An 8,737-nucleotide genomic window follows, 5' to 3' on the forward strand; every position below is an offset into this window, starting at 1 on the left:
GTGGAAGTCAATGTTTGATTCACTATAAGGCTATTGAGATCTCTGTGATAAGAATTATTTTATCAGTGGCAGTTAATGTTTGAACCATTATAAGGTATAGGGGCCTCTATTTAGAATTATTCCTTTGTGGCAATCCAATTTTGTATAACTATAAGTTATAGTTATCTCCATTTAGATGTATTCTGTCAGTGGCAGTCAATGTTTGAATCATTATAAGGTATAGGGGTCTGTACTTAGAATTATTCTGTCATGGCAGTCAAAGTTTGAATCATTATAAGGTATAGGGGTCTCTACTTATATTTATTATTTCTTGGCAGTCAAAATCCGAATCATACACTATAGGTGGCAGAGTCTCTGTTTAGAATTCTTCTTTTGGAGGAAGTCGATGTTTGAATCGTGACGAAATTGGGGGTCTCTGATTACAAATATACTGATAGTCAACATCTGAATCATGAGGATGTAAGGGTCTCTGTCTAGAATAATTCTTTCAGGTGTAGTTAATGTCTGAATCATAATGATATAGGGCTCACTCTGTTTAGAATTTGAAATATGGTTTTGGTCGAGGTCATGCTTGCATCATTGTAAGAGTACAGGGGTCTCTTTATTTAGAACTATTCTTTCGGGCACAGTTAATATCTGAATTATTATTAGGATATAGGCAAATTTGCGTTTGGAATCATTCTTTTGGGGGCACTCAATGCTTGAATCTTACATTTACAGGGGTCTCTCGGCTTAGATTATTCTTTCACTGGCACTGGGTCTTTGAATCATTGTTTGCTAGGTGTATGGTTGCAATGTATACCAGATATGACTGCTAAAGGTAAGTTATGACACGTCAGGTGTGGACAGGGTGGTCACGAAGACAGGTTGTTTATGGGTACTGACTCTCTGGCACCAGTTGGGCTTTTTAATTTGTCTACAGTTCTTTAAAGAGTTTTCCTTCAAGTAAACATCATATGTAAAGCAGGAAATATGTGTATGGACACTGTGAATGGTGGATTTTTGTATATTTTTGTCACATTTGTACAGCACTTTCCTACCTCTTGCTGGGGCCGCAAAACGCTTTTTCGAATGGTCCAGGGATTAATTACTATATCAGTAGTGCACATTGGTAGGAGAATGTTGTTAGTAATAGACAGACCTATTAGTCTTGAGTTATGTCGTCATGTTTGAGGCACTGACAGTGTGTTCCAGTCTTGGCACAGCAGCATGTACTCATGGCTTAAGCTTCCGGTTGAAAGAAAAGCAATGTAAGGATAGGTGTTGGACTTGGGCCCTTTTTGGCAGGTTCACCCCTAGACTTTTTGCATTTAGCCTTGGACATGGTGGTAGTGATTTTAGGCCTCTGCTCACTTTAGCAATGTGGCCCCGTGTAAAGTGTGTGCGGTGAGATGGGCCTGCCCTCCCGTAGGAATGTATGGGGGATATGTGTGTCCATAGTAGTTCCTGATATGAGGGGAGTGCAGGGTCAGGTTTAGTATTTGCGAACTCGTGAGAATAAATGCTGCGCAATATAATAGGGAGATCTGCATGTAGATAGGAGGGTGGAGTTGCATCCGAGACCTGAATAGGGCTGGGCTTTCCTCCACAATGCTGGCTCCACCCCCTGTGGTTCGTCTGATGTCCCTGGCCTGTCTTGTGAAAGGGAGAGAGGAACTGGGCAAAACAAAGTGCTCCTGAACCAGTTATATCTGGTTCTCCCTTGCCTACACTGCTAGGAGAAAGGATTGTGTGGTATAAGAAGGGGCTGTGACCCCATGTAAAATGTTCTTGCTTATGGACTTGAATCTACCAGGGGCCTGCTGCTGCTGGGGGTCAGGGGGAAGGCTTGCCTCCCTGGGCCCTGCCCTGCCCCTGGATGCCTGGAGGACTTCTTTCTCTGGGACCCTTCTGCCTTGCCTGATGGCTGAAGGACTTTCCTGCTGGGAGCTGGTTGCTCCATTTCTTTGGCCCTGGACTTATCCTCAGGATCGAACCGATGCACCTCTCAACAGCCCAAAGTCTGGATATGATATTGTAAGCGTTTCTATACTTTGTCCTTAAGTAACTCTATCAAACAGTCATTGACAGTAGCACAATAAGCGTTTTATTCACGCGTCAAAAAGAGTAAACAGTTCAGAATACTTGGCAGTAAATAACTGCAGGGAGCGGTCTTTGGAGTTTAGGGAAGCAGTTTTCGGTCTCTCTCTTTCCTCGTCACTCTTCCTCGTAGGTCACTCGTACCAGTGTCTCCCAAAAGGCCAACAGAGTAATACTACCGTCACAAACTGTATATATTCTTAAAGCTCTATGCGTGCACCCGTCACCAATAGCTTGGGTCACTGAGGCTAGTGGTATTTCTAAGTAGGAGGAAGGGTCGGGGTAGTGAGGACTAGGGGAGGGAAAGAAAATAGTGTTCGCATGCAGCGTGCACAACTTTATTTATGCCACAAGCCCAACAGTCCTGTGCCCTCCAACCTCCTCCTCCACCGTTCTCCCCACGTCACTTGCCTGGGGCTACGGTCCCTGGTGACCGTAGCAATGGGTATCGCAGTGTCCTGTGGCTTGGAGGGACAGCCGGACACGAGTGCGGTGTGTGTTGGGGAAACCTCCCGTGGGTTAGCTCCGCCGCTCCGTCGCTTCGTCGACTCCATGTCTCCAGCGCCTGGACTCTCCACTCCGTCTCCACGTGTTCCGTCTTCCGATGCTCTGTCCTGCGTAGCTTCGCCTCCTCTCCTCCCGCCGTCCGTCGCAGCCTCCTCCTCACCGGCTCTCTCATCACCTGGCGGCGGCTCACAGCTGAGCCAACGGCTCTCTCTTAGCTCCTGTCCGGGCCTCTGCTCCTCCCTCGCTTCGTAGACTAGACCGCTCGATGCTTCTCGGTGGAGTGGACCAATGGACATCATCTTGAAGTTCCCTGTAGCCTGGGTGATAGGATGCTCTCTATCACATTGCCTCTCTTCTGGAGATGGACGATCGGGCCATTCAGCTGTCGGAAATCTGGAGAGATAATCTACATTCCCTTGGAACTTTCCCGGCATATGCAGAGTCTGAAATGAAAAAGGCTGTAAGGCTAAAAACCATCTTAATACTTTAGCATTGGTTTCCTTATTGGTTGCTAACCAAGTTAGGGGAGCATGATCTGTAACTAAAAAGAAAGTCCTTCCCAACAAATAGGACTGTAAGGATTCCATAGCCCACTTTATGGCCAAACATTCTTTTTCCATGGTGGCATAGCGTGTCTCTCTCGGGAATAGTTTGCGATTCAGAAACAGCACAGGTTTTAGCAGTCCTTGATTATCTGGTTGAGATAATACAGCTCCCAGTCCTTTATCTGAGGTGTCTGTTTGCAAAACAAATGTCTTTTTGTAATCGGGACAAGTCAAAATTGGGGCCTGGCATAGTATAGTCTTTAGGACTTCAAAGCTTTTCTCTTGTGTTGGACCCCACCCGATTTTGGCTCTGGAAGGTTTTCCTCTCAATAAGTCTGTGAGAGGGCTGGCCACGTCAGATAGCTGGGGAATGAATCTTCGATAATATCCAACTAACCCTAGGAAAGCTCGTACCTCTTTTCTGGTGGTCGGTCTGGAAATATCTTCGATAGCTTCCAGTTTGTCAACCCGGGGTTTTAAGGTCCCTTCACTTATGGTGTAACCTAAATAGTTTGTTTGATGGGTGCCCAGAGTGTTCTTCTTTGGATTCATAGTTAATCCTGCCTGAGTCAAGGTCTCAAATACGTTTTTTAGGTGTTCTAGATGGGTTCTCCAATCAGGGCTATACACAACAATGTCATCCAGGTAAGCAACGGCATAATTTTGATGAGTTTTAGTAATATGTCCATAAGTCTCTGAAAGGTGGCCGGTGCTCCATGTAGCCCAAATGGCATCACTTTGAATTGGTATAAGGCTATCTTCTCTTGAGCTGCCTCTGTCAGGGGAATTTGCCAATAGCCCTTTGTTAAGTCAATGGTGGACATCACCCTCACCTCACCTAGTTTCTCAATTAGTTAGTCTACTCGAGGCATCGGATAATTGTCAAATTTGGAATGAGCATTTACTTGGCAGAAGTCAATGCAGAAACGGATACTGCCATCCGGTTTCGGCACTAAAACTATGGGGGAACGCCAGTTACTCTTGGAAGGTTCAATGATACCTGCCTGTAGAATCTTTTCTATTTCCTGTTCTACCGCCTCTCTTCTAGCCTCAGGTATGCGATAGGGTCTCACATTCACCACTCTTCCTGGTAGAGTAACAATATCATGGGCTACCATGGACGTTTTCCCCGGTTTTCCCGAACTAAGTTCGGAGTACCGGTCAAGTAGTCGCTCTAACTGCCATTTTTCCTCTAAAGATAATCGGGGACCCATGGCTGGTCGTTCCTCCTGTTCGCCCCTCCCCATCTCTTGAGGTAACTCTAGTGGGGTGATGGTTACATGATTTATGGATTGGACTACCTCTGTCTCTTGGGATCCTGTACTTGGTTCCTCCCATTTCTTTAGTAAGTTAATGTGGCATGTTTGACCCACCTTGTTAGTGTGTGGTACTGCGACTCTATATGAAACTGGTGTAACTTTCTGTGTAATGGTATATGGTCCTTGCCATGTAGCCAATAGTCTCTTATCCGAAGAGGGGAGTAGAATCCGTACCTTGTCTCCCACCCTCAGTTCCCTCAACTGGCATTTCTTATCATATTGCTCTTTTTGTCTATTTTGTGCTTTGTCCATGTTTCGGTGACAGTATCCCATAGGGTGGCTAAGGTTTCTTTAAGGGTCTGCATGTATCCTAACAGCAGTTTCCCCTCATCCTCTTCCTCAGTCCACTGTTCAGCAGCCATGTCGAGTAAAGTAAGGGGTTTCCTCCCAAATAGCAACTCGAATGGTGAGAATCCCGTGGATTTCTGCTCATGTGTTCTAATAGCAAAGAGTACTAAAGGTAACTTCCTGTCCCAATCCTTACCTGTCTCGCTTATCAGCTTATTCAGGATGGTCTTAATCGTTCGGTTATACCTTTCCACTAAACCGTCTGTCTGGGGGTGATAGACTGCCGTTCTAATCTGGTGCACCCCCAAAAGGGAACATACTTCCTTCATGAGTTTTGCCATAAAAGGAGTTCCTTGGTCGGTCAACAATTCCAACGGAAATCCTACTCGGGAGAAGAAAGATATCATAGCCTGAGCCACAGTTAGCGTAGTCATGCTTGTCAGAGGTATAGTCTCCGGATATCTTGTTGCATAGTCTACTAGCACTAAGATATATTGATGCCCTCTGGCTGAAGGAATTAACAGACCTACCAAGTCCATCCCTACACGCTGAAATGGAACATCAATAATGGCTAAAGGACAGAGGGGTACTTTCCGGTCTTTTGAGGGATTTATCAACTGACACTTTGGGCATGTGGCACAGAACCTAGCAGTTTCTCGATACACTCCTGGCCAGTAAAATCGATCCAGTAAATATTTCAGGGTTAATTCCTGTCCGTAGTGACCCCCACCCGTCTGGTTGTGTGCTAATTGCAACGTTTGCTCTCGAAAGGCTACTCAAACCAATAACTGTTCTACCCTTCCACTTGCCCCTTCACTTATTCGATACAGTAATCCTTGTTTTATACAAAAATAGGGTCCTGTCTTCTCTGAGTCATTCTCTTGCACTTGATTCCAGGCATTCGTAAGGGTGCTGTCATCTTTCTGAGCTGCACGGAAACTTCGTGCAGGAGTATCTCCACGCTCTGGGGAAGAAAGTAAACATGAAGCAAAAGACTGACAGGCACTGGTATACTTCTCTTTGGTCCTTCTTTTCTCATTCTTCGACTTATGTTCTCGGTCTATGGGTTGAACTAGGTTTTCACTAGAAAAAGGAGCCTCCTGTAACCATTCTGCTCGGGCTTCTTGCTCCGAGGCTTCCATTAAATAGTCATGAAATTTGGGCAGGTCCGTTCCTAACAAAATATTTTCAGGAAGTCGGGTAACTACCCCCACCCTCCGGACTTGTGGATAACCGTCTATTTCAAGTAAGACTTTGGCTAAAGGATATTCCTTAACGTCTCCATGAACACAGGAAACTAGAACGGTTTCTCCTTCACATAGAGAGTTCAGGGGTACCAAGTCTTGTACTACTACTGTATGGTGGCATCCTGTATCTAGTAAAGCTTCAATAGATTTCCCATTTAATCGGATGGCTTTCTTGTATGTCTTTCTACATAGACCTGTGACCAAAACTCGCCCTCGGGACCAACCCACTTCCATTGGTTCGGAACCGTCATTGTTTAAGGGACAGTTTCGTGATATATGCCCCAACTGTGCACATCTAAAGCATTGAGGTCCCATCTGAACAGGGAAGTTGGTTTTTGGGAAGGGTTTTGGTGTGGGTTTAGTGGTAGGCAAAGAACGTTTTTCTACACTGTCATTGAGAGCTTGGGTGCAGGTTTAGGAAATACAATGTGGGTTCTCCCAGTAGGGGCTTTGAAGTCTGGAGACCTATGATAAGCACAAGCTAGTTCGATAGCAGATTGGGACGTTAGTCTAGGGTGTTGCTTCAACCAGGCTCTAGTATTGGTAGGTAAAGCCTCCAGAAAAACTTGTTCTGTAACCTCTTCTATGGTGACAATATGGGGCTGCAGCCACCTGTTTCCCAAGTCTCGGACCCTATAAAACAATGCTCAGGGATTGTCACCTGTAACCCATTTCTCCTTACGAAAGCGTGTCCTATAATACTCTTGGTCACACCCTAATCTCTCGAGGATTGCCTTCTTTATCTCTGGATAGGGAGTTACTCCAGCTGGGTTAGCCGCTTGGTACGCCGCCTGTAGCTCCCCAGATAATAACGGTGCTACATATTGTCCCCACCTGTCTGCAGGCCAAGCAGCTGTGGTAGCAACTCAAAATTGGTGAAGAAGAAGTCAGGATCTTCTCCTTCTTGGAACTTTTGTAACACACTACCGGGGATATTAGGGTGGACTCGAGCATTTGAAATTGCATCTGTAAGACAGAGAATAGCTGTATCTTAAACTTTCTGGTTACTTGTCAACAACACTGCTTGCTCTTTCAAAGCCTCTTGAAACGACTCTCTTTCTTTTTGGGCATTCTTATTCTGTTGCTCAAACACGAATTGCAAATGTCTCTGACCTTCTGCCAGCTGCGTTATCATATCTTGCACAGTCACTGGTTGCGTCATTTTGTATCAAATGACAGTATCCCACTTCTGACACCACTGTAAGCGTTTCTATACTTTGTCCTTAAGTAACTCTATCAAACAGTCATTCACAGTAGCACAATAAGCGTTTTATTCACGCGTCAAAAAGAGTAAACAGTTCAGAATACTTGGCAGTAAATAACAAAGTGTGCAGGGCGCGGCCTTTGGAGTTTGGGGAAGCAGTTTTCGGTCTCTCTCTTTCCTCGTCACTCTTCCTCATAGGTCACTCGTACCAGCGTCTCAGAAAAGGCAAACAGAGTAATACTACCGTCACAATCTGTGTATATTATTAAAGCTCCATGCGTGCACCCGTCACCAATAACTTGGGTCACCGAGAGTAGTAGTATTTCTAAGTAGGAGGAAGGGTCGGGGTAGTGAGGACTAGGGGAGGGAAAGAAAATAGTGTTCACATGCAGCATGCACAACTTTATTTATGCCACAAGCCCAACAGTCCTGTGCCCTCCAACCTCCTCCTCCACCGTTCTCCCCACGTCACTTGCCTGGGGCTACGGTCCCTGATGACCGTAGCAATGGGTATCGCGGTGTCCTGTGGCTTGGAGGGACAGCCGGATATGAGCGTGGTGTGTGTTGGGGAAACCTCCCGTGGGTCAGCTCCGCCGCTCCGTCGACTCCGTGTCTCCAGCGCCTAGACTCTCCACTCTGTCTCCACGTGTTCAGTCTTCCGATGCCCTTTCCTGCGTAGCTTTGCCTCCTCTCCTCTCGCCGTCCGTCGCAGCCTTCTCCTCACCGGCTCTCTCATCACCTGGCGGCGGCTCACAGCGGAGCCAACGGCTCTCTCTTAGCTCGTGTCCGGGCCTCTGCTCCTCCCTCGCTTCGTAGACTAGACCGCTCGATGCTTCTCGCTGGAGTGGACCAATGGACACCATCTTGAAGTTCCCTGTAGCCTGGGTGATAGGATGCTCTCTGTCACAGATATCACACAGACTAAAGGGTGGTTAAGCAGGGGAAGGAAAGGATGGGGACAGCAGGGAGGGAGACCTGTAACAAGATACAAAAGGAGAGGTAAGTCCTAACAAGTGATACTAAATAGACTTATCTTTCAATATCCCTCTTTACCCATTCTTCCACTGACCTGTAAAAGAAAATACTCAAACTGGCGTACAGAGGGGTTGAGCTTGTACCTTTTAATATCACATTGAATTCTGTGAAAACATAAAAAGGTCAATTAGAACAAGCCCTTCTACATATGATTCACAACCCCCACTCTGGTGCCCTATATCACCTGTGATGATGAGGAACAATCATAAGGCTCAAACATGAATTTCTGTCGTAGACCCCCCCTGTGGGAATAAAAAAGAAAAGGAACAGAGCGGTGATGAGCATCTGCAATAGTCATGTAATATTCATCCAAATGTACATAAAGGTAATGCACTTCACCAGGCTGTATAGTTCACCAAAGTAACACACATGCGCCCCAAAACACGAGAAGAGTTACGTCACTTTCCCCGCAAGATAATGTCTTGCCAAATGAACTGCTGTATGGGATCCCCCATATAGCCAACAATGTATAGTACAATAAGAGTTTCTCTCACAAGAACTTTCATAGCAAAA

The 8,737-nt window shown here is 45.9% G+C and overlaps 1 pseudogene; it reads right to left on the minus strand.

Moving 5' to 3' along the window:
• Positions 1–5,514: 5,514 nt before the first annotated feature.
• Positions 5,515–7,147, minus strand: LOC147729771 (uncharacterized; annotated as a pseudogene).
• Positions 7,148–8,737: the final 1,590 nt, after the last annotated feature.

Source organism: Lissotriton vulgaris, chromosome 2_1 (assembly GCF_964263255.1).
Source record: "Lissotriton vulgaris chromosome 2_1, aLisVul1.2, whole genome shotgun sequence".
Lineage (NCBI taxonomy): Eukaryota > Metazoa > Chordata > Amphibia > Caudata > Salamandridae > Lissotriton > Lissotriton vulgaris.